At 37.9% G+C, this 24,724-nt stretch overlaps 1 long non-coding RNA gene across 2 annotated transcripts; it reads left to right on the top strand.

Moving 5' to 3' along the window:
* Positions 1-16,678: 16,678 nt before the first annotated feature.
* On the top strand, positions 16,679-23,239 carry LOC148329424 (uncharacterized). Of its 2 annotated transcripts, XR_015845626.1 has the most exons (4): positions 16,679-17,094; positions 21,212-21,268; positions 22,061-22,213; positions 22,620-23,239. It is a non-coding gene; the product is annotated as an uncharacterized LOC148329424 (long non-coding RNA). The 2 variants fall into 2 exon arrangements; XR_015845625.1 differs by having other exon boundaries at positions 16,680-17,094; positions 22,061-23,239.
* The last annotated feature ends 1,485 nt before the right edge of the window (positions 23,240-24,724 follow it).

The following is a 24,724-nucleotide window of genomic DNA, read 5'->3' as shown; positions in this document are numbered from 1 at the left end:
TGTGGTAAAGCTGTGATATTGAAGCTACTTCAACTGTGCAAAAAAAAAAAAAAAACATATACATTTGATCCTGCTCAGGCAACCCTGGCTGCTCTATTATAAAATACAACATAACGTTAGGGTGGAAGGTTCTAGTGTCAAGGAGATCCGAATCCCCTCTTCCTATGTTCATTTACAACCTAATCTGTTGTGAGAAAGTGAAAAAGCAAAGTGAGAAAGAGGCAGATTAAGCTATTGAAGCGTTGGGGGTGCTTCCTACGCATCACTGACTCCTTTCAGGCCAATTTAAACACTGTTTGTTTATTAGTGTTTTACGGACAGCATTAGCATCCTGGCTTATCTCAGCACACACACAGAAGGCCACAATACGTTACTGTTCAAAGCCCAGATATGTGTGTGCATATGTGTGTGTATGGGTTTGTGTGTGGTAGCTCAGTTGTTCTCATTGCTGCTCTGACCCTGTTTAAATAGTGAAAGACCATGTGAGACACTAATTATTGGACACGGATGCTCTTGTGCTCTGTGTAAACATGCTCCACACACACAGTGGCAACACAGCCTCTGTGACACTGACAAAAGACTTTAAGGTGCAGTGGGGAGATTTGCTTTTAACTCATCCGTCTCATCTGCTATTTTCCATTAATGCACACACTGATCAGCTGCTGATTCCGCTACTTCTTGAGAAATACCAACATGGTAGCAAAGTGTAAACCTATTTTGACCACAGTCAGGCATAGCTCCCTTTTTGTCTAAAGGCTTTCTCGAACCCTATTTGTTCTCTCTCCATTTTATAATGCACATGCTCTGTTTTATTGTTGTAATGTTCATTGTTGATGATTAAAAAATAAAAATAAAAAAAAGAATGAATCCTGCACTGTAGGATATACATAAGTGAAACGCCTTAATAAATATCCATTATTCGTTTTGAAATAAATTATTTCACTACTAGTCAAATTAAAAAGTAGATGCTAAACAATAAAGGGTCAAGTACTGATCCCTGCGGAACGCCACAATTAACATGACAAAAGTCTAATTAGTGCAACGGACTAAATGAAATGCCAGGTAAAATGGCAACAACACTAAGAAATTCATAACAAGAACTTTAAATGCTTTGATTTTGTTTTGCACATTGTCCCACTGTTAAGTGAAATATTTGTCTGTTATTAGACATAAAGATGGTTATGGTACAAATTTATTGTCCTTGTTCTTTCTTTTTTAAAAAAAAAAATATTTGTTACTACAGCATTGTTTGAAAAAAATGTCAGTTTCAAAATTCATCCCGAGTATATGTATATATATATATATATATATATATATATATATATATATGTATATATATATATATATTAATTGCATTCAGAAGAGGGAAATGTAATAGGTTGAAAGGATGTTGTTTTCAGGTAACTATTTCTTTTCAATTTATTGTGTTCAACGTGAGGACAGATACAGTAGGATATGGCTTCGACAGTAGGTTATACACGTCAAAGGCAATCTGTGCTGCAAAATCAGAGACATCTTCATTGTGTGAGTGACAAGACCCATCAATGTTGCATGAAAATAATTTGCCAGCTTTATTCAATCTACATACATCTAACCCCCACACCCTCTTTTCGCTAACTCTAAAACTCAGTCAGATGAGACGCCATGTGATTGTTATCTCGCCGTGCCTTTGTATGAAAATCAAATTGGGAATTGCTTTTTTTTTTCCTTGATTCACTTCCATGCAAACAAAGAACTTGTTTTCTTATTTTCATGTAAATGTCGTTTTCATAGGAGACGACAAGTGTAATCAATCTTCCTCAAGACAAGGTAGGAGGGCCTGCCAAGGGGGTATTATTGGTGCTTAGTAGCCCGCGGATCATAAAACACGGAAATTGAAAGTGATATTTAATTGACACTGCCATTTCCACTGCATGCCGAAGTCTCGTCTCCCGTCGCTGCATCTCTCCCACATACTCGACCATTTCACTCTCCACAGGTGAAGACAGGGGGACAAAATGCAACCTATATTCTTTGCAACCCTCCTCCTGAGAGCAGGCTGTCAATCTAAAAGCACAGTGCTGTGAAAAAAAACAAGGAACGGAAAGTTTCTACTCTAAAAAATAATATTTCATGAATATCACTTCATCTATGTGGTGCTCTGCACTGGTGAAGTGGAACATGATCATTACTTTTTATCCTCCATAAACACAATTGAATTTATACCAAAACATAAAACGTAAATGCATTTCGGTATTGAAGACATAAAATTTCCTGCTACCATTTTTGACACTTCCTTTACAAATGAAACTGCTTTTCATTTCATTACTACTCTGACAGTCTCTGGCGGTGCACAAAACAGGAAGAATAGAGTAGAATTACCAGCTGAGATAATGTCCCTTAAATGGAAAGTGACACTGTCTAATTAGAGTAAACTAATGAGATTAGAAGTCTTTGTCCAGAGACAGGTTTGACTTTGTGACCATTTTTAATGTTTTTATAGGACCGATTCCATAGAGTTACACCGCCATCAGCCATTATACACTGTATGTTTAGTTCAGTCTTAAAGACAAATTGAAATAGCAAATAATTACATTTATGAATGTGTGTCCTTGAACACAGTGGATTTGATTGCCAGAAGAAATCAAATCAAATTCACCTTTAGGTAAAGTTCACGCTGACAATGTAATGAAATCCAATATTAAATCACACGTAAAACAAAAAATTGGTCATTAAAAAATTTAAAAATTCAAATTTGTTTCAGCACTTAAGAAATTAAAATCAAAACATTACATTACGTATTAATGAAAGTGGTGGAAAGTCTTTTAGCTGAATGCAAAAAAAAAAAAAATAAGTGAAATGTCCCTTTTCAGTAAGAAAGAAGTTTTTATTTCATTTTATAATGTGTCATTTCAACACGGCAGCCACTCAGAGTGAAGGCTCTATCTATTAATATTTATGTTTTATACATCGATATCTATATGCTGATGATGGCCTGTCTGATATGCATGATCGTCAGACCCGTAGCATTTCAAAATGTCTTGGGCAGCTGGGCAATTTGTTGCAAAGTTGGCTTTTGGTGGCAAATTACAGCAGTTGTCTTTTTTAGGGTAGATCAATGGGCTGTCATGTGACTAAATAAACATAAAATGCCATTCCTATGCAGTTACAAGAAAAATTATAACCTAAATTAGTTTTAAATAGTGACAGGAAAATTAAATCTAATTTATGTGTGCTCTCAAAAGATATAATTATATATATTGCGCTGCAGTTATTATTATTAATTTATTTTTTAATGGCAGTTTTGAAACTGGCACTATTGCTATTTTTACATCTTTGCTACTGTGTCCAGCTGAATTGTAATGCCTTATTTCTTAAATAATATATTTCCAAACCCACACAAGCAGGGTTTGGATTTGATGAGTGAACATCGTTATTGTTTGTACATGAAACTTGCAAAGGAAAACGTTTTATATTTTCTCTCAGGTCTACCAAATGTAGAAGTTAATGTATTTCTTGGAAACGTTTTGTAGTGTGTCAAATTTTCTTTATATGTGGGTTCGCATGAGCACACCTTGGAGTGATCTGCATAAGTCTATTTTTTTTCTTTATTTTTTTCATGTTTATAAATTTGGTTTCTAAATACTATAATTATTGTCACTTCCACATTATGTTTTTCATTCCACGGCTGCAGCATGACCGTGTCAGTCTGACTGACAAGAGCTGTTTAAAGAGCTTGCCATTCACCTACGGCGGCATTAGGTGAGCTTTGGGGACAGGCAGCAATTGGTGTCAAAGAGAGGCCAAACAGGAATGATTTATAGCTTGGAAGATGTGACGGGCTGTTACTGCTGCCACAATTACCTTTACTGCAAAACTCACAAGTTGCATGCGTACTAGATGTATCCACAGCCAGCGGTTCATGTGAACCCCAACACACAGACATACCTCTCTCCCTTTGCACGTGCCGCTTATGTTTGAATGGCCAGGCCTCTGCTTTGCCTGCCTTGTCCACTTTAAAGGGCATTAATCAACTGCTACTTTATAAATCAGGAGGTCCTCGCAGGCTCAAAGCGATTATGAGGTCAAGACTCTGCAGAAGTACTTAACCAATTCCCAAACCCATTTGGACTGGATATATTTTGCTTCCTTGAGGCCAAGCGATTCATCATCATTCTCCCACTGAGGCATAATGGGGCAGGCAGCAAGGGAGGACTGGATATTAAACAAAGAGTAGGATTTCGGAGGGGGATATATCTCACCCTCTATTAGCTGTCTCTTTCCTGTAACTCTCACCAGGTATGTCTCTTACCATGCTTGCTAAATGAGAGTTAATGAAAAAAAAAAGTCAACACTGAGCAGACTCACTAAGGAATCCAAACACTCCATTATGAGTTAAATGGGAGGCTTTATCTGGTACACAAGAAGAATAAGTAGACTCATGGAAGGATTATCAGATGAGCCGATTAAATCAACTTTGATGATCCAGTTGTATCGAGTGAGAGGAACTCACTGGAAACCCAAAGGAGTCTGATTTTTTTTAAATATGCAATTATCCAAGTGATTCAGTGAACAGTATCTCCATGATTAAATTTCGAGAGTAACCGAAGCACATGAATTTAACCAAGTTTATTGTTCGCTTATACTAAATTATCCAAGTAAAAATGACTCAGGCTGTACTGAATGTATATTGTTTTTTGTTTTGTTTTTTTACATTGAAAAATGCTCATACTGATTCCAATGCCTAAATGTTAAATTAGAATTAATGATTCAATTATTCATTGTCATACAAAAACACATTTCCAGATATTGTATGAAATGTGATACCAAAGGTTGCAGGTTAGCCCAGTAAATCCCAAACTTGTCAAAATAAAAATAGAAGAATGCAAGATAAAATAAATCTGATAAAGACATCGGGAGATGCGCATTTACATCTTGAAGGTGCAAAGCAAAGTTGCGAAAGCAGCAGAATACAAATACAAGATGCTTGAATGGCACATGATGTGTACAGGGTCATTTTGTACTTGGTAATTGACAATAATAATCGTGTTCAAGGATAAAGTGTTCTTTTTGGGTGGGCTATGGAGCTCTGAGTTGAACAATTTAACAGCTTGCGGAAAGAAGCTGTTCCTCAGTCTTTTGGTACTGCCCTTGATGCTCCGTAGCCTCCTACCAGAGTGGGGGGTGGAAGAGGAAGTGTGTGGGGTGGGGATAGTTTTTCTGCATCCACTGGTGATGACGTCTCTGGTTGAAAGTAGGCTGTTCCCCACAATCTTCTGTGCAGGTTTGACTATCCTTTGAAGAGCCTTGTAGCTGGAGACCCCTTCAATGGTGTTCGCCTCTAATATGCAGGGGAATGGTCCACCGCCATCCTCTTCGTCTGCCACATATTGTTGGGGACCTCAAAGCAGATTCAGGGCATGGCTGGGAGGGGCCTTTTGAGCGTTGCACATTGGTGTTTATGTTAGTTTATGATCCACTTAATGACTTTCCACAAGCCCCGAAGGATATTGGAGGTGAAGTGGCCCTGGATTTTCTGAGCACCGGAGTATTTAACCCTCCTGATACCGGAAGCAAGTTCTCTTCTTGCTGCCTTGAGTGCTGATGTTTCATGTGGTCCGAAGGCAGCATCATTCTCAAGCCTTCAGTTCCTCCAAGTTTCCTTTCTGAATAGCTGCTTCTCTGTGCATTTGCCAATTCGTGTACTGAAAAACAGTCTTGAAGCGCAGAGGCAGCAACTGCCAACTGAATGGAGAATTTGGAGACATTCATAAAATGTGCCTCATAAATATTTCTCCTGCATCTCACCTCTTTGCTTTGTTTCTGAGTTTGGAAGAGGTTCTAAGTTCCATTGTTCCTAAAAATGGCAGTGATCGAGTTAAATTTAAGGTGACATGCTGTCGTCAGTGCTTCATCAAGAATCAACTCTAACAAGATGCTTTCATACTTCCGGGGTGTAATGTCCAATTTAGGGAATCGTATCAGATTAATTTAGCCTTGAAAACAGAAAAGATGATGACGATGAAAAGGAAGGAATGCAAGTAGCAAAGAAAAATGATCAAATCACTGAAAAAAGCAATAGGAAACAGAACAAATGCAGAACGAAATTAGGTTTCACCAAAGCAGCTGAGAAGCTGGACCTAAAGTGAAGAAGACAGTTTCCATTATGCATGGCACCCATCTTAAAATAATTTGCTGAGGCTGAGTAATTTGTGATTTAAGAGGTGTAATCGTGTCATCGTTTTCTATCTGTTAATAGTCGAGGATCCTTGAGAAATTGAAAACCAAGAGTGAAAGAAACACAAGCAGTTACAAACTGCTGGACACCTGTGCAGATATGATATTAATTTAGAACTTGAGCACATTTTCTGGAGAACACTCTTGTCAGGTGCGCCGGGGGCGTGTCAAAGGTACACCAGAACGCCCAGCATGGCACAGAGAGATGAACTAAATTCCCAAAACAAGCCCATCGAGGCTAATGTCGGCATGAAAATCAGGACAGTTTTTTTTACATTCAACTATAGAACCAATTGTATTACTAAAATTCATTCAAAGTGTGAGGTACACTTTGAAGGAATAATAGTTACAATGCAGAATAAGTAGCTGTTCAGTTTAAAGTAGTTGAAACAATTTCCAGCGCCATCCATCCATTTTCTGTACTCCTTCTCCTCACAAGGGTCGCGGGGGAGCTAGATTCAATCCCAGCTATCGTTGGCCAGGAGGCAGGGTACACTCTCGACAGGTTGCCAGCCAAACACAGGCCAAACAAAGACAAACAACCAGCCTTGCTCACACTCACACCTAGGGACCATTTAGAGCATCCAATAAACCTGCCATGCATGTCTTTGGAATCTAGGAGTACCCGGAAAAAACCCACGCAGCAGAACATGCATGGGTCAACGCAGGAAGACGGGAGCCCGCATTCGAAGCCCGCACCTCTGAACTGTGAGGCGGACGTGCTAACCAGTCAATCACCGTGCCGTACCTGCAGCTACGATATAAATCCATTCTTTTTTTGAAATGAGAAATGTATATTTTCAGTAAGATTCAAATGATGACTGATGTTATCCTTTATTGTCACATATGGGCCCTCAACAAAAGAGTTTCATCTTTGACACATGTAATTTAATAAAAATAAAGGACCAGTCGTACTGTTATCCAAGCCTCATCACAAGCTCCAATAGAGCAGGGAATCATCTCCTTTGAGTGATTGCATTACCGTTTAATGTAAATCTGCATAGACGTGCACAATTTCAGAAGACTCTGCCTAAAGATCACAAGGCAGGTAAAGAAAGCCAACACATCCTCAGTGAACTTTAAAGAGACAAAATATTTTAAGAAATGATAGGTTGAAAACTTGCATGTTAATGTAAAGTACCCATGATAAACATACAGGAAATACAAACTGGCAAGTCAATTTGCAGCAAATTCTTCGATTGAGTTTACAACAGAGAATTTAGTAGTTTAATCTAATGATATGAAAGGCATCAAGCACAAATGGCTCAGCAGATAAAGCATGGAATTGTAGTCACAAAATGTTTATTAATATCAATAAGACATCTGTATAAAGTCTTTCTTTTCAAGGATGCATATTGTATTTATGCAGAACATTAAACGTCATGAATCAAGGTTTTATGGATGTCAATGCAGCGTAGTAACGAAGTGGCAGTGACAATGCCACAGATGTACTTTCTGCTATTTAGTATTGGACATAAATTTCATTTTAAAATCGTTTCATCATTTAATTTATTGTATCCTTTTTTATAATGACGACAAATCTCTCTTTCTCTCTCCCCCTTTCTCACTCTCTCTTGCGCTCACCCTCAGTCTATCTGTCTTGCTGCTGAAATGCTGATCATAAATTGTTGAAGTGCAATGACTTGTCTCCTCCACTTTCACACAGTGGTCCTACTAGTACCAAGAACAGATTAAAAAGTGTGCCACACTTTCCAAGCGGTCTCAGCATACTATTAGCATATATATGAGATTTGAGACATTTTCTAATATTCTCCAGCAGGACTCATCTGTCATGGCCTGGCGATGAATTACAAAATGCTTGTTTGGATGTAAGGAGCTTGAAAAAAGTGTGCCTTACTTCAATAACCTTTACTTTGGGTGTATTAAAAAAAAAGAGCGCAGGAGAAACAACATGCTGATACTTTAATTAAAAAATGTACTTTTGTGCACAACATTATATCGAGTATTGTTAAGTGTAAGTTACAGGTGAATGGGGGACAGAGAGTTATGCTCCTGTAAAGCGACTGATCAGTTGGCATTAATATAAAGAAATGTGAGCTTCATACCTGTAAAGTGTGAAACATCACCCATCTAAGAGAAGATTGGGAAATGTTTTATAATATAATTGATCAAAAGCATTAGTCAAATACATGCAATGCCTTACAAGACCCCCAACCCCCAAATGCTGAATTACCCCCATTGCCTTCTCTTCCACATTAAAAATGAACAATGAAAACCAATCCTGAGGGAAAATTGCCATCAAGTTGTGGTGATATGCTAAAATTAAGTTGAGGTCTAAGGATGTGTGAATTTAAAACAAATGAGTACAGATACAACGGGTTGTCAGACAAAAAAAGTTCCACTTTATTTAAATGTAGAGCATATTAACCGATACCTCATGGGCTGTGGTGATGCTTGATATTATTGCAAATATACCATGTGTTAATTAAATTGGTGAAATGTGCAGTGGCCTGTGTCCTAAATTAATTGCTTTCAATTAAATTACCTTATTGTAGATGACTATGCTTTAGTATTAACATTGTTCTACATTTCCTTACATTCAATTTTCTTGAACATGATTCTTAATAGAAGAAAGTGTCTCTATTTCGTGATCTCTCTCTCTCTCTCTCTCTCTCTCTCTCTCGCTCTCTCTCTCTCTCTCTCTCTCTCGCTCGTCTTAAGATTGTTCCAAATGTGTGTCATGGTGCTTTTGGCTCAGTTAATTAAAGCTAGCTAAAGCGCAGTGGCCTGTATCCTACTGCTATCAAATCATATAGCTTGGAGAGAAAACATTTACATGAACCTGCCATTAATGCCAACTTTCCAATTCCCGTTAAGTATGATCTTATACAATAATTATTGGTGCCTGTGCGGCAAAAAGTTGAGAAGGTCTCATGAAGGGATGGTAAAATGGGGAGGGTAAATGAATAAAAAGTGCACCGGGCTGTGTCTTGGAAAACAGAGTGGTTTAATAATACTGTAATATGTAAATAGCAACCAATCCCTCTCCTCTATACTTTTCAATTCTGTTTTCAATGTTATCACACATGGTAATGGAGTTTGGAAATGGGAACTTCTTGATAGCTGTCAGAAAGAAAGAGAACAACACAGGCAGCCGGCCTTGTATTCATCCCATGTTTTGGAAAACAACCAAGCTCAGCAGTCTGCATCCTATCTTAGCTATTGAATCTATTGGATTGGATTGTTTTACATTTTGATTGAAACGATGTCCGCACCAGATAAAAGCACAAACGCAGCGCTTGTAATTGAATCATGGTGGAGTTGTTTATTCGCTTGATCTACAGCTGTGATTTCCATGTCCTAACATCCAATGCATAAAAGATCCACTCTTGTTTAACACACTGCTGATTAGATCTGTTTAAAATAACGAAACAAGAGTCGTCCGTGTCTTGAGATGGACCGGCGTCAAGATAGAACATATAAAGACATCAGGAGAAGGTGGCCAAAGAGAGGACGGAAGGGAGCGTCCCCATCTTCCGCAAGGTCCTTGATGGAGCTGTTTGTCTAAATGTGTGCGCGTGTGTGTGTGTGTGTGCTGTCTGACTGCGGCTGAAGCACCATCTGGTGAACTTTCCATGTGTGACCAAAATGTTCACTAAATAAATTTAACGTGGCACAGATGCCAGACGAACATTATGTTTGGATAAACTCTAAATGGCATGTGAGGTTAATCTGAGATTGACTTTATAATGGCTTTTGAAGATTTATGCACAATTAACAATATGTTAGGTACTCAAGATTTGGTAGTTATGGTATAAAAAGTAGCTGTTAAATCTGAGTTATTTTAAATTATGTCTATTATTTGTATTGCACAAAGTATGTGAGTGCATTGAATGGTAAATTGTGCACGCTTAATAAGAGAAAACCCAACAGGGTAGCGTTAATGATGGACTGCATTTAGGAAACCAAGCAAGCAGTCAGTTACCACCAAACTTTCAAGTGGGTTGGTGCGTTGGCAGAGGAAGGACGCATTACATTCTAACCGCTTTTACACAGACATCCCGCGCAACAACCACTTCTTAGTCCTAAAAGATCAGTTTCTAATCATAACACATGATTTAGCTACAGCTGTGTGCAATTTTACTCAGTGATTTGGCATGCGACAATCAGACAAGTTACTTTGTAGATGCGTCCGCGTTAGTGCCTGCTGTGACAGCACCCACCCCCCTGTTCAGTGTTAGTGCTGTTGACAGAGAACAGAAACACAGAAACTGGAAGATGAATCCCTTTGGGATTGGGCACGACAAGCAGAGTGAAGACGCCACTTACTATGTTTGAAAATCATCTCATCATCCATTAATTAATATTTTTTTTCCCTGAAAGAAGACCACTTTTCCACGCTGACATGAGAAAGTTTTTGTCAAAAAAAAAAAAAAAAAAAGACAAACTGAATTGGCCCATTAAATGTCACAGTGCACTGCACTGCTGATTTTGTGTCGGACTTTTCACTTACACTTTGCCCTCAGTCCGTTCTTGTGTGTTGCCAAATAAGCTTGTTGGTTAACCTTGTGTTCTACCAGCTGTCTTATCTGCAAATGACCTAATTGCATTTAATTTAATTTAATTTCAATTTAGATATTTCATTCTTTCTGTATGCTGTAGGTATTTGCCTTTATTTACAACTTAGTATTTTTCTTTTTCTATTTGTCGGGTTTCCAATTTGTAGTATCATGTAGAAGTAGACGATGCACCTTTAATTTATTTATTTTTTGGTGTTAAGTCCTAATGGACTTTTTTCGTAGCGGTCCAGCTGCCTTTGCCATTCCCCGATTGCCTAATATGAAAAAGCATTAGGTCATAAGCATGATTTAGTGAGGCGCATTTATGAGGACTAATAAATGCATGCTTCACAATGGATGGCTGATCATCAAATAATCAGTCATATCACTTTGGGAGTAGGATGCTCATCAATCATGCTGCGCAAATAGTGACACATAGCCTGGTGAGCAATGCATACTGATTTCAGTATCACTCCTTGAAGGAAGGACCCTTCTTTAAAGTATCCCTTGTACTACAATAATAATGTCAAGGATATAGTCACTTTCTCACATTGAATTTTTAATCCAATATCATTGGGTAACATTAGATGGGTAGTGGAATTTATACAACTTCCATGATGAATGGTCTCTTCACCATAACAACAAAATATCACAAGGCATCGTGCATCAAGAATGAATGCAATTTAACTGTGGAAATAACATGCAAAATTGTATTTGGTGTATACAAATAAACAGAGAAGAATAAATGTTTTCCAGTCAAAGTTGTGATACAGCACAAAACTACAAATAAAATATGTATCAACACTGAACTTCATGTGGGACACAAAAATGATGTGTAATCTGTGACATTTACTGACATTCAGATTAGGGCCAACATGTGTCACAAAGCCCAACCTTTGTCCTCACGCATATCAGCCCCCATCTGAATTTTGTATCGGAAGCATATCTAAAATACAGCGTTTTATGAAAGACACTGATCAAGGTTTTATTAATTTCTCCTGTTAAAGATGCATTTTGGGTCACCCTGCTGTAATCAATCATCGCTATTAACGGCCATATCTCGCGCTCCGCCAGCCATGACCCCCGAGACAGCTGAGCTCAGATGTTATCACAGCATGCATGCAGCGTTTTCTTTACCCTGACACCCCAGCATTACTGTACAACTCTCTCTCCTGTCTGCTTCTGTGGTGTTTTGAGCAACCTAATGTCTTGTTGGGGTTTCATCAGGTCGCTGCAATTGCACATTTTTCCACTTTATAACCTACACAACCTGGAATATCTTCAGTGACGCACGGTGAAAATGGACCCAATCTGAAGTACTGATTCAATGATTAATTCATGATACACTTTTTATTTCATATAAGAGAAAACGATTTAAAAAAATACTCTGCAAAAATGACAAATATGAACAAAAATAAAGGATTCTTATTTTTGTCCATGGTGATAACACATTAATTAAATTGGTGGCTGGTTATTGTGTTCATATAAGCACAGGAAATAAAAATTTATTAACATATCTGAGAACAGATTGGATAAATAAAGGTGTTCATAGCTATGCCTTTATTAGATTTTCAACATATTTCAATTTGAAAATTGTGAACATACTGCTCCTTCATTGTCTCACGGGAAATAAATTAATGTTTTTCCGTGGACATCCCGTGCGGAAGTTCACGTTGGATTATTTATAAAGGCCGTGGTCCTGCTTGTCCCCTCGGAAAAGTGCATTGGAATATCATGAGTTGCACTTGAGTTCTGCCTCGATAAAAGTGAAGTGATAAACTCGCAATTGGTTGCGGTGCAGAATACTCAATGGCATGTTGTTGATCTTTACATCAATACACGTCAGACAAAAAGAAAGTGCACAAAAGGATTAAACAGAGATGTTTACATGTTCATGCCAGTGTTTGACCTTTTCACTCACGATCGGTGTCAGCTCTTCAGACACATGCACACAAACACCAAAAAAAAAAATACCCGTACACGAGCTTTAATGGAGAAAAACCCACAAAGCAATAATGTGGAAATGTTAACAGCTTACAATTAAAAATGTGATTTATGTTCCACGCAGCTGTTAAATGACACGGCTGCCCCAACAATATTGATTTCCATATCATTAGCATGATAGTTTTATTGTCCTATAATTGCGAAATAAAACGGTTCCTACCTGGCAAACCTTTACTGCATATCAGGGACTCTTAAACGAACAAAATGTTGCTTTGCGCAAGTAACATGGGTCAACTGCAGTCGGGGATAGTCGGGGGTAATGATTAGATCATTAAAATTTAGTCTATGCTTCACAGAGCATAGAGAAAATTAACTTCCCCCCACCAAGCCCATTTTTCTGCTGAACATGAAATAATGATTTTCTGCCAGTATAATTACAAAGCTAACATCTGATAGAGTCAGCATCCGGGGGGGAGGATTATCACATGCATGAGCATTAGACCTCATTACCAGCTTGACTGCAAAATTATTACATCTTGTAATTGGATGGTGAGATTTATACACAGATTGGGCCAGGGTTCCTCGGTAAGATTGTAATTACAGGCTTCGCTGGTTCGCTACTTATCACACTGTGTGCAGGAGGGAGGAGGAACGAAAAACAAGCGCAGAAAAGAGAGGAAGGACGAAAGGAAGAACCGTGTCATTAAGCAGGGATCTGCTATCAATGGCAGAAAGGCGCCGAGTCGAAACTGTGCGGATGGGGCGAGTGGGGAACATCTTCCCTCTCCTCTTCTATTTATGAGGCCAAACAGCTGAGGTGTTTGCAGAAGGCGTGTGAGGGGGGTGGACATTTATTATTACGGGGCTTTTTCTTCTTGACAAATGGGATTTCATTTATTTAACCTCTACTGATCTATTTCAGCGCAACGTATAAACAAGCCATCCGTTTTTATGACCGCTGCCGAGTCAACGCCTCAATTATCTAAAGGCTAACTGAGTGTTAAAGTGAGCCATCTGCCAGTGGGAAGCCCATTGATTTAATTTGCCTTGTAGTTGTAGCCGCGATACAACCGGGGCTCCGATTTGTGTTCGCCGAAGAAGACGCGACGCATACACGTAGCCCTCATTGAACTTGAGTTCACAGTGTTCATGGGTTGCTGTTTAGAGTAAGGCACACTCACCAACACAAATACATACGCACATACATCCTCAGTGGTCTCTTTGCATAAGTCCTCTGAAATAGAAAATACAGCCTGTGACTAAACGGTTGGAAATTAATATGCCTTAAATATGTTGAGAATAACTTAGTACACTCTAAAAACGGATGGACTACGAATCTAGTTTCTTAAGCTTATATAGGTTACATTAACCAATCGATTGGTCACAATTAGACTGACACAGTTGATTAAGGGACTACCAATTTTATCGGTTAGCCAAACAACTAATGACATTGAAATTCGTTGGAGGGAGAGCACTATGTTCATGTGTAGTGTGTAGTAGATATATTCATAGAATACAATATTTTAATTTACAATTAATTGTAATTAATTTGATGAATTGTCATTTATATAATTCTAATTGACAAATTACAATTTAACCAATCCGTTTGAAGGATGTGTCGTGCACTTCAGTTCTACTGTACCCAAACAAATGTGAATGACAATATTTACGAGATGCAAACATTCAAATGGATGAATTTGTTGTCCATACGTCTACGATGTGCTTGTGTGTGCCCGTCCTGTAGAGAATCTTATCGTCAGCCCCACACACGAATCATTGTGGAGGAAGTAATGAAGCTGTTATTGGAGTCCATTACAAAAACCCAGGTTGGATCAATGCTGGTATCAGTGCTCACAGTTGCAGCTGTTCCAACCCAGAGGGGAACACTTGTGTTTGTCCAAGTGTATGCATTGTACAATGAAGTGGGTGGTATTTTTGTTTCCGCAGTGGATAAAAATTAACACCTAAGGAGCTAAACCCCATAAGACCGTTTAAATGGTAAATGTCGAGCGGATAAATATGACTCGTCATCAAAGTTTTAAGTTTAACAAGTAACAGTCTAACTGTGTACGGGAGGTTACTTGCAAGGACAATACAAAAGCTTGTTACGTTGTATGGTCTCTGTGATAAGTACATGTTTTAGGATGGCTAAATGGAATTATTTGCTGAGGATTATTTAAAACTTTTTTAAAAAATCGTCAATTTTCCCAGAGTGAATATATGAATATATGAATATATATATAAAAACAGACAACACTCTTCTAAAAGCAATTCAAAAATATGTACTATGTGGACCATCTCTAATCTCGTTGCACACTTGAGTACAATGACAATAAAGGGATTTCTATTCTATTCTATTTATTTTTCGACCAAATCAAACAAAATTCCCAAGAGAAAAGTGAATAAAATAAAAATTGACATTAAATGGGGCATTTTAGAATAAATGACACACGGTGCGCATAATGTTGTACTAATCAACGCATTTATTCCATGAGTATCACATTTTAATTTCTTGTAATAGTTCATTTAATGTTGACTGATAATAGTTCATATACTGTACTTTAAAATCTATAACAGATCTAGATAAATAATCTAAAAAACGAATATACAAATGCTCAACACTGACATAATAAATAATTTAGTTGTCATGGATGTCTGCATTGACACATTCTTCTATAAGATTCTTAATAGTTCCTTGCTCCATAAAATAACAGTTTTCCATTACATTATTTAATGGTTTTCTTTGCTCGTTTTAGTCTTGTTCACTACCTTACTTTCATTTCCGTCTCTTTCTCTCTCAATTGCTGTTCCCCAGAGTCGCTCAGATGGTATTTAAATAGAGAGGGGCCCATTAACCCTGCCAGCTTGCGTCTCTTCTCTACTCCATTGATCAGAATGCACACTGGAGATATTTTATTACAGCTGCTTGTGGGACTCTGACACAGCCATTTAAGCATCTCTTCATTTTTAGTCATGATGGAGGTGGATAACGCGCGTGCGTGTGTGTGCGTGTTGACTGTGTGTGTGTTTAAAATAGACACACCACCCTCGAGAACTATCAGAGGGATTTATGAATGCAGTGAGTCAGACTGAGACTGGAAATGAGAAAATTGCAACCTTGCACGTGCTGTTGTGGAAATGTATAATAAGTTGTTGACATGGACTCATAAGTTTTGCAGTCACAAATTCCCTGACATGATTTTAGAATATCATTTTTTTCACCGTTATTATTTATCACATATGATTTGTTTTTATTTATCTTTAATGACAATTTTTAAAATGACATTTCTAACATTTCACAAATTAGACTGACAGAACACCAGTTGGCTTTTGCATTTCATTAATCCAACTGGGTAAATGTAAATTGATTTGCAGCAAAGTTGAATGGGTTCTTGCTCAGTATGTGTAACAATATGCCATAAAGTTTCAAGAACAATGTGTATTTTATTCATTTATTTTATTTTTCTACTTTGATTTATCAATCATAATAACAATTATGCTATGCTGTGGCTGATCCAGGTAGGTACTAATGAAACTCCACAAATCATCAAATGAAATGGACGTCCAGATATCACCAAGCACTCTGACCCAAGCCTAACCTGATGGCGGCTTATTTCAATTCTATGCTAAGGAGATGCTCTTAAAGAAAGTGTGGCAAAAAATGATTGAGTTTTTTACCAAGCGGCTATACTTTGACAACAACTACTCAGTTGATATCATGGAATCGTCTGTTTTCAAATTAGAAACATAAAAGTCCATTAAACAACTCAAATAAAAAAAAAAGTCCTCTGGTAGTGATGGCCAGCCAGTTGAATGGCATAAGAAAATTAGGAACTAACTTGATGTCATGGTGTGTTTGTTGATTTTTGGTTTAGCATTTAGTGTCAGGTTTTTCCGTGTGTTCCTTTGTCTTGTCAACTGATTGTGTCCACCTGTGCTTGTTGCGCCGTTCCCTAGTGTTAACCATTCAGCTCTCTCCAAGGCTTTTTGTCTTATCCAGGTGTTCCTCGTTGTCTCGTTCATTTGTTTGTGTTTAGTTCCCTTTTTGCATCTCAGTTCTTGTCAGTGAGTTGTTCAAATCAGTTGTCTGTCTCCTGATATGTTGATTCTCTCGTGCCCTTTATCCAAGTCCTTTTCTTAGCGTTTGTTACTTTGATCCGTGTTTTACACTCGAGCGCTGCGCTGTATAGAAATATAGAGCCCAATGCCCGTTGTTTTAGTGTGTTGTTCAGTTCAATGGAGGTGTGTGCTTCTGTTAGCCACCGTGGGTTACAGGAACAAATGAGGAGATAATGAAAGAAGTCAGCCTGGGGAGAAAATCAAACAAAGTCTGTGAGATTTTTTTTTTTTTTTGCTCCGTTTTCCTGAGCTCAGCAGTTCTTGGCAAGTGAGATTTACATGATTCAACATGAAGGTACAGTATGAACTTGGCTTTTATTGTAATAAGAACACATCCTCACTGGTGCATGCACTCTGATGTATTTCAGCTGAAATGAGTTGCACTCATAAAGTCCAATATGTAGAATAATATGATTTTATTACCTAAACAAAAATAAGTTGGGAAGTGACACATGGGGGAGGATGGTTATTTGGGGGAGCTAAAAAAATAAGTAAACTCAGTAAAAGTCTTCAAGTGCAAATCCATTTTTTGCTATTTCACCCAATGCACTCAGTGATCCCTCTCCACCGTGTACACACTTTTACAGTAATGAATGAGTATGAGACTTGACCAAAGTCAGATCTCAATCATTCGCAAATAACATTTTTATTGTCATTGTTGCTGACATCTCCATGTTGACACATTGTCAGCAAGAAAAGAGGTGAGAGCGAGAGAGCACGTGCCAGCTGCATTGTGTGTGGCAACAAAAATGAAATTCTACTGGACATGGAGCCTGTTCAGCACAATAAACTGACCAATTATTTCTGAGGTGGCAGGGGAGTGTTTGAAATGTGAGAATTTTCCCATTTATACACAACCACTGACAGGGAATAAATGACAAGCACATAAAAAACAAGACATTGAACTGACGACTTTTCCTCCCCCTCATTTTTTTTCTTAAACAAACACATAATAGACGGATGTACAATTGACTGCTTGAACTGATTGCTCAGTACTGCATTCAGCAATGTGTGTGTTTGTTCATAGTGCACACAGATTCCTTTCACCTGAAGCTGCGATTGAAAGGTTGGCTGGTGTATCATAAACCTGCACTGTTTGACATTTGATTAAATAGCATTACTGCCAATCAACGAAGTGGGGATACCAGACATCGGCTCGCACAATTTGCGGAGGCTTTGCTTCATTGTTGACCGGCTCAGCATTATAAACCTCCATAAAAGTGTTCACAAGACTTAAAGTACTACGTAAAACTGACTTTTTAATTGCCTGTATCCTCCTATTTGTGACTCTGGAATGCAAGAGTGAAATTGTACAAGCAATTAAATCTTTTAGCTGCCTATATGTGGTATGTTAGAAATAATTTCTTTCAGCAAGCAGATCAGCTGTTGGCCCCACTGTGATGTAATAGTCTGGCTAATTAAATATTCACACTCCCAAACAATCCTGTTTTTTTTTTTTTTTTTCATTTTTAATGAAACGGGTTTCAACACATGGCTGGTCTTATTATCTAGGTAAATTTAAACCTTGATCAGCAAGCAGAATAATACTTATACCATACCACATGGCGGAGGTCCTAACATATTTTTGAAAAATAGGACACCCAACTCAAGCAGCACAAATAATAAAAAAAGGAAAAGAAAATGAGCTTAATTTTAGAGGCCCAATGAGTTCGTGGATACTGTGTTTTTATACAATTCCATACCATACTGTATTGAAACATGAAACAGATGTTCCAAACATGCTCTGCTATCTCTATCCAATGTTCATTTTCAGCCAACTGTCACGAAACAAGGTCAGCCACTGATGGCCAAACAAGAACTGGAGTGTCAGATATCGAGGAAGCTGGGCGGCAGCCGTATTTATTTGTTTTCAGGTCACGCTACTTGCACAATAAAAGGTTGACCTATGACCCCTCTGTCCATTAATCAATGTAAAGATGAATAAATGAATGATATACATGACAGCTGGCTTTCTAACAGGGTCCCTTTAACTGTTCAAATCACTTCGAAATCATTTGCCAATGGAGGGGGGCGATGGATCAGCCAAATGGAGTTTGAAACCTAAAGAGTGACCGGGGGATTGGAAAGTAGACGAGGGGGTGATGAGTGCATGGCAATCTGCTACTGGTGTGGGAGGTCTCCATTACAAGGGAACATGCTTAAAGTGGAACACAGAGAAAGTGTACGGTCAAATGGGGTGGGGTTGCTCTTTAGAGGGGAGATGACGAAAGGGAGACGAGTGGAAAGTAGTGTAACAAGTAATCAGACAACTACACTACTGAACAATTTGTTGATGTGGGTGGTCTGGATGAGATGTCGGTAGAGGCCTTTTTGGGATGAATGAATATGGCAAGAACAAGTGATAAGGATTAGGAACGTATCTGAAGCACTATTTTGATGTAGTCATAATTTGACCAATGTATTCAAAGTGCAATGAATATCAACTTAATTGCAAGCCTTATCGTCCTCCGTTGTTTTTTTGTTGTTGTTTTTTTAGCTGACTTCTGGGCCGCCTTTTGTGCTCAGAAGCAAGAGAATATTCGGTAGACATGGAGATTGAAATGACAAAAACGGAAGAGAGAAGGACGAAGGAGAGGGAGGAGAGGGAGTTTCGGGGCACTCGCTTCTATTCTCTAATATTGATTTGGATGTGACACCATACGTGACACCAGATGTCAACCAAGCAGTTTAAGTTTCTGTTGGTTCAGTTAAAGCTGTCAAACCTCATATGACTCGCACTTTTCTTTTTTTTTTTTAACCACTAAAATTGTTGTATGAAGCTCTAAGTGTGGGGGTGGGTGCGTGTGTGTGTGTGTGTGTGTGTGTGTGTGTGTGTGTGGTTCCATGCATAAATAAATATATCTATCTAGAGTCCACCCAATCATGTGAATGGTAACAATTATTGAAATGCTTGAATTTTTGGTCTAAAAACCAAATTGTATTTACTTTAATGGAAACACAATTTTGTAATAGGCAACTGTATATTTGTGTTACTTTGATGTTTGCTCTCGATATATATTTTTTTTTTCCTGACTCTGTTTGCATTTACTACTGTCCGTAATGTTAACCAATCAATGCTAGATGCCAGGTGTATATTAATGTCTGGATCATACTAAACCTCATATATAATAACACTGTATCTAGTCTAAAAAATTGTACATGAGCATTTAGATTTCTGTGTGCACTCTTGCATGCACTGCATTTGTATTGCAGCGGATGTAGTAAGTGGTATTAAATCACATTTCATTTTGTGGGGTGCAGAGATGATGTCCACACCAGTGCTGAAATGTCGCAGCATTAATATGGTGTGACGATGCCCAGTCATCCATTAAGATTTTGATGTCACATTATAGAGTGTTTAGTTCTGCCTTGATGGGCTGCTGCACATGAGGATTTTTCATTTACATGAGTCAATGTGCGACTATGTATATTTTAAATACATTTTAGATGACGTTTTAATAACCGAAAAAATGTGTAAACATATACAAAACACATACTTTATTTCCATAGTAAAACTGAAAAAAATGTATTCTGATAACTGCTTTTTGCGTAGACATTTCAAAAGCAGTTTTACAGCCTGTGATGAAGCCTTCGGTGCATTTTAGGATTTCTGAACTGCCTGGTTGCAATATTTCAGGCAACCAGCAGGTGGCAGCTTTTCTACTGTTTCCACAAGCTCCTAACTGACTGCGAGGCAGGGAGGAGCTGGGAAATTTACAGCTATCTTAATTAAAAAGCACAGTGGTGAATGATGGCATGTTTGAATTTTTAAATGAGTTATTTTGAAAAATAAAAAAAATAATACTGTCCCTTGGTACGTTTAATGAATGAAATAAAGTGATTTTTGGTTTAAAAAATGCTGCGGTTTACTAATATTTGATCTGAAAAATACCCAAAACATAACATTTAAATGTATCAAGTAATAATTAGCAAATTTTATTTAGTTATTGATTTTTGCGTGCTCACTATATTTGTTTGTTTGATATGTCAACACACATTTCTTCTTTCAAGTGACTTTGAGAAGTCAATAATGCCTTGCTGTGCTTTTTTAGTTTTAATCTGCAAACACCAACTTGTGGGAACATAGCGACCAATCAGCCATCATCATGCCCATAAAGCTGTTTTAGTTACACAGAGAACTCTCCCAGGGGGTGTTTTGTGGCCATTTAGTCCGCCGTCTTTCTCTGTGAGAGGTCACACACCCACACAGACAGTTTACATTTCCTCTGTCACAAAAGCAATACAGTGCAATTTCCCTGCACAAAATACCCCCTCTGGTCACTGGCAACACAATGACCTTTTCATTCTATCGGCACACCTCACGCTCATTCTCCCTCTTGTGATTTAAACAATGACAATACATCTTTGGATGAATATACACTGATGTGTTTTCTTTCATTTCTTCGCCGCAGATCCCCTCAAAGCGTTACAGGAATTGAGGATAATCCTCTTGGAAGAAACATGAAAAGGTAGAGATGGCGGATGTGCATCTTGAAAGCAAAGCAGGGGAACTTCATAGATAACCTGAGTAGCAAATGCGTAAGATGGGCAGCAGGACTTATTCCCCCTTGACTTCACCCTCTCCTTTCCACACTTTTCTCCTCCCACCTTTGCAAGCCCTTTCCTACACCATACTTGAGAACCTCCTCACCACCACCCCCCACTACCCACCCTACCGGTTTTCCCTACACGTACCTTGCATTTGTATTTGTCCTCATATCATAGTTTCTTTCAAATTGTGCTAGTATGTCTAACTGCTCATCTGACTCATTTCCCTGTTTTTTCGCCATAAGTGACTATTGCGGTCTTTCCTGGCTCCATTGGTTGTTCCTGCCCTCCGTCATTCCCCTGCTCCATTGTCCTCTCCTTTCATCCCCAAACAATATTTGATTGGCAAGTTAGCAAACGTTAACTTGAGCTTTATATGCAATGTGTCTTTGTATGGAGGCTCGATGGATGACTGGTTAGCATGATAGCCTCACAGTGCAGAGGTCGTGGGATCGGTTCCTTCCTGTGTGATGTGCCTGCGTGGGTTTCCTCCGGGTACTCCGGTTTCCTCCCACATTACTCTGTTCACTTCATTTTCCTATGGTTTGAACCAAGCGCAAATCTTATATTTTTGTATGTATATGAAAAAGTTACCCTTCATGATAATGTTGTTTGTGAGTGTGGACATTTTTTTTTTTCTGCCAGTACAGGCACATTAGGAGGTTGGGTCGGGTATCGACTGTGTCCCCCTCACATTTGTGTTTGGTCGGCAGGCAATCTACCAACTGTCAATCACAGAGAGGCGACCCAAGTTGGGAATCATCAAGGAGTCTGACTTGGGGTGTCAGTGCTGAGAAGGATCTATTTGAGCGCGACATGCTATCTAAAGATGGGTCCTTTGTCAGACTGGACGCACATATTCATGAGTGAGCTGCACTCAAATGCATGCTTATATATTGTTTTATTTTTTTCTTTTGACAATTGCACAGACGTATTTAAATTTGCTACTTTTAAATGACACTAAATGCCTTGAAAATAGTGATCATGTAAAGACTTGCCATTTTGTAAAACCTCAGGTCACTTCCTCCACTTTTTTTTTTCCCTTTAACATGAAAACAAATATGTGCATGTTTTAATTTTTGTACTAACATTTCCCACGATATCAATCCGATAAAACAAAATCATCAGATCAGATTCAAACTAATCGAAAGAGATTTACTTTTTTTCCGACTGCTCTTCGATTGCTTTTTATGAGACTGTATTAAATCATCGATGCCCCCTCGAGGCTTATGATCATTTGAAATCGATTGATAGAAAATTACTTTTCCGCAGGAATAAAGCATCACACTTTGCCTAACCTTTGAACTTTGGCCACACTTGCCCCTGGCTCAACGGCGCAGACAGCTGCTGGAGTTTAATGTGACATCATAATGCATTTAAGTGTGCTCATCTTTTGAATATGGATATAAAGGTTGCTCTTTTTTTCCTCACAAAACACCTGCATATTTCAAAGCTGTATCAGAGTGAAAATAATCCTCATGTTTGACCAAGAAGCTTTAATTGAATCACAATATGCATGCACACGTTTTTTGTTTTTTTTTTCGTGTTATTTTAGGTTTTTGTTTCTCCTCCTACGCACAGATTGACCAATTCAGTTGTAAATAACTTTTGGGATATTTTCTTTTGCATTGTAACAAGCTTTTTATAAAACTTTGTTGCATATCAGAAACATTTTAATGAATTGTTTTTTCATCCCCAGTAAGATAAACATATTAGTTACAGTTTGATGACTTAGACACTAAGAAACATATGATATCATGCTTATGCATTTTGAAACGACCTTCCTGCTGTTGAAAATTTTTATACAGTTTTTTTTATAAACATAAAAATGTGTATCTGACAACAAATTCTATTTGTAAAATGTCTTTGTGTAAAAAAGATACGCAGCTTTATGGTTTTGCCTCTTTTTCTTTTTTTTAAGATTATTGGCGTATCTTGTTAGCTTAAAATATGACTCAAATCGAAGAGACCATGATTTAAATGTAATTTAATTTTAACTAAAGGCATATTGATTATTGGAAAACCATGATCACCATGTTTAGTGCCCTATTATTATTTCTATATCATCTAATGGGATTGTTTATATGAATTATGAAGGCAGAAGTATCTATGCATAGTTATGATTTGTTTATGACGCTTGAAGTGCAGTGAAGTCCATGCTGGTGTTGCTATTGCTATACATTAAATTCACTGAAAAGATGGGGTGAGGGGCAAGGGTTGCGGTTGCATTCTTAACCTACAGTAATACGCACAGCGTTTAGAGGACCACTATTCTTGAAAATATGTCATCAGTGGGAACAAAATGATTCACAACTGTAATCAATCAACTCTTATCAATATAATTATAAAAAATAATAAATTCGATTTGGAAGCACCTTTCAGGACACTCAAGGATGCTGACGGTTCCTTCTTTTTCTTTTCTTTCTTTTCTTTTTCTTTTATTCTATTTTTTTATTTGCCAAATTGTAACTGGCATGGACGGTTTGGGGGGTGGGGGGCTAATCTGATGTTTTGTTCCATTATCCCCATTTCCCACATTTATTTGAGCTTTCCCAAATGCTGCAAATTTCATAATTTAACAGGTTTAAGCAATTACTAAATGTCAAGTCAATTTATGTTGTCTTTTCATGCTTTTGTACTTCTGCAACATGCTTGCTCAAATTTTGGTAATGCATATAAAAAAAGTGCATTTGGTTTGAAATTTCTCATTCCTGTCTGCATTAATATTGGATGGTCTATTATTTATTTATTTATTTTATGACAGATGGTCAAATTATTTTTGTTAAGCTGTATATTTTTCCCCAAAATAGTAGGAGTCATGCAGGTATAAATGAGCGTACCTCCATCAGGAGTGTATGTTGACAGAATGAGAGATTGTACTTTTGAGCCATGAAATTGCAGACTGGTAAGCCTTAGGCGATCACCAGGTGTGACTGATGCAACCAGGGCCTGCTTGGACAAATGTAACAGAGTGCACCAACATTCCTTCCTGTCAATCATATTATAGATCTCCAAAATGCATTATATGGGCTAAAGTTTTTTGGAGAGACTTTTCAGTCAGTGAATTGATCAATAAGGGCTATTGTGATGCCCTTAAACCCGTGATGTCTTTAACTTCCAAACATAATGATTCAGTAGTACACGTGGCAAGACCTGCAAATGCAAAGTACGATAAATTGTCTTTTTAACCCTCCAAACGCCTTCATATCTACTCACATCTTTTATCATCGAGGTTAACTTGATACTCTTGTACTAATGAAAATCTCTAGAAAGTGATTGTTTGAATATTTTGTGTTTTTGTGTCAGATAATTTGTTTGTTGTTGACTATACAAATAAGCCAATAAGTCAATCTCCTGTACATCCAAAACACCCTTTC

The sequence above is a fragment of the Idiotropiscis lumnitzeri genome, chromosome 10 (assembly GCF_059441095.1).
Source record: "Idiotropiscis lumnitzeri isolate Australia: NSW breed Sydney's pygmy pipehorse chromosome 10, RoL_Ilum_1.0, whole genome shotgun sequence".
In the NCBI taxonomy this organism is placed as follows: Eukaryota; Metazoa; Chordata; class Actinopteri; order Syngnathiformes; family Syngnathidae; genus Idiotropiscis; species Idiotropiscis lumnitzeri.
This window is presented reverse-complemented; position numbering and strand designations above follow the sequence as displayed.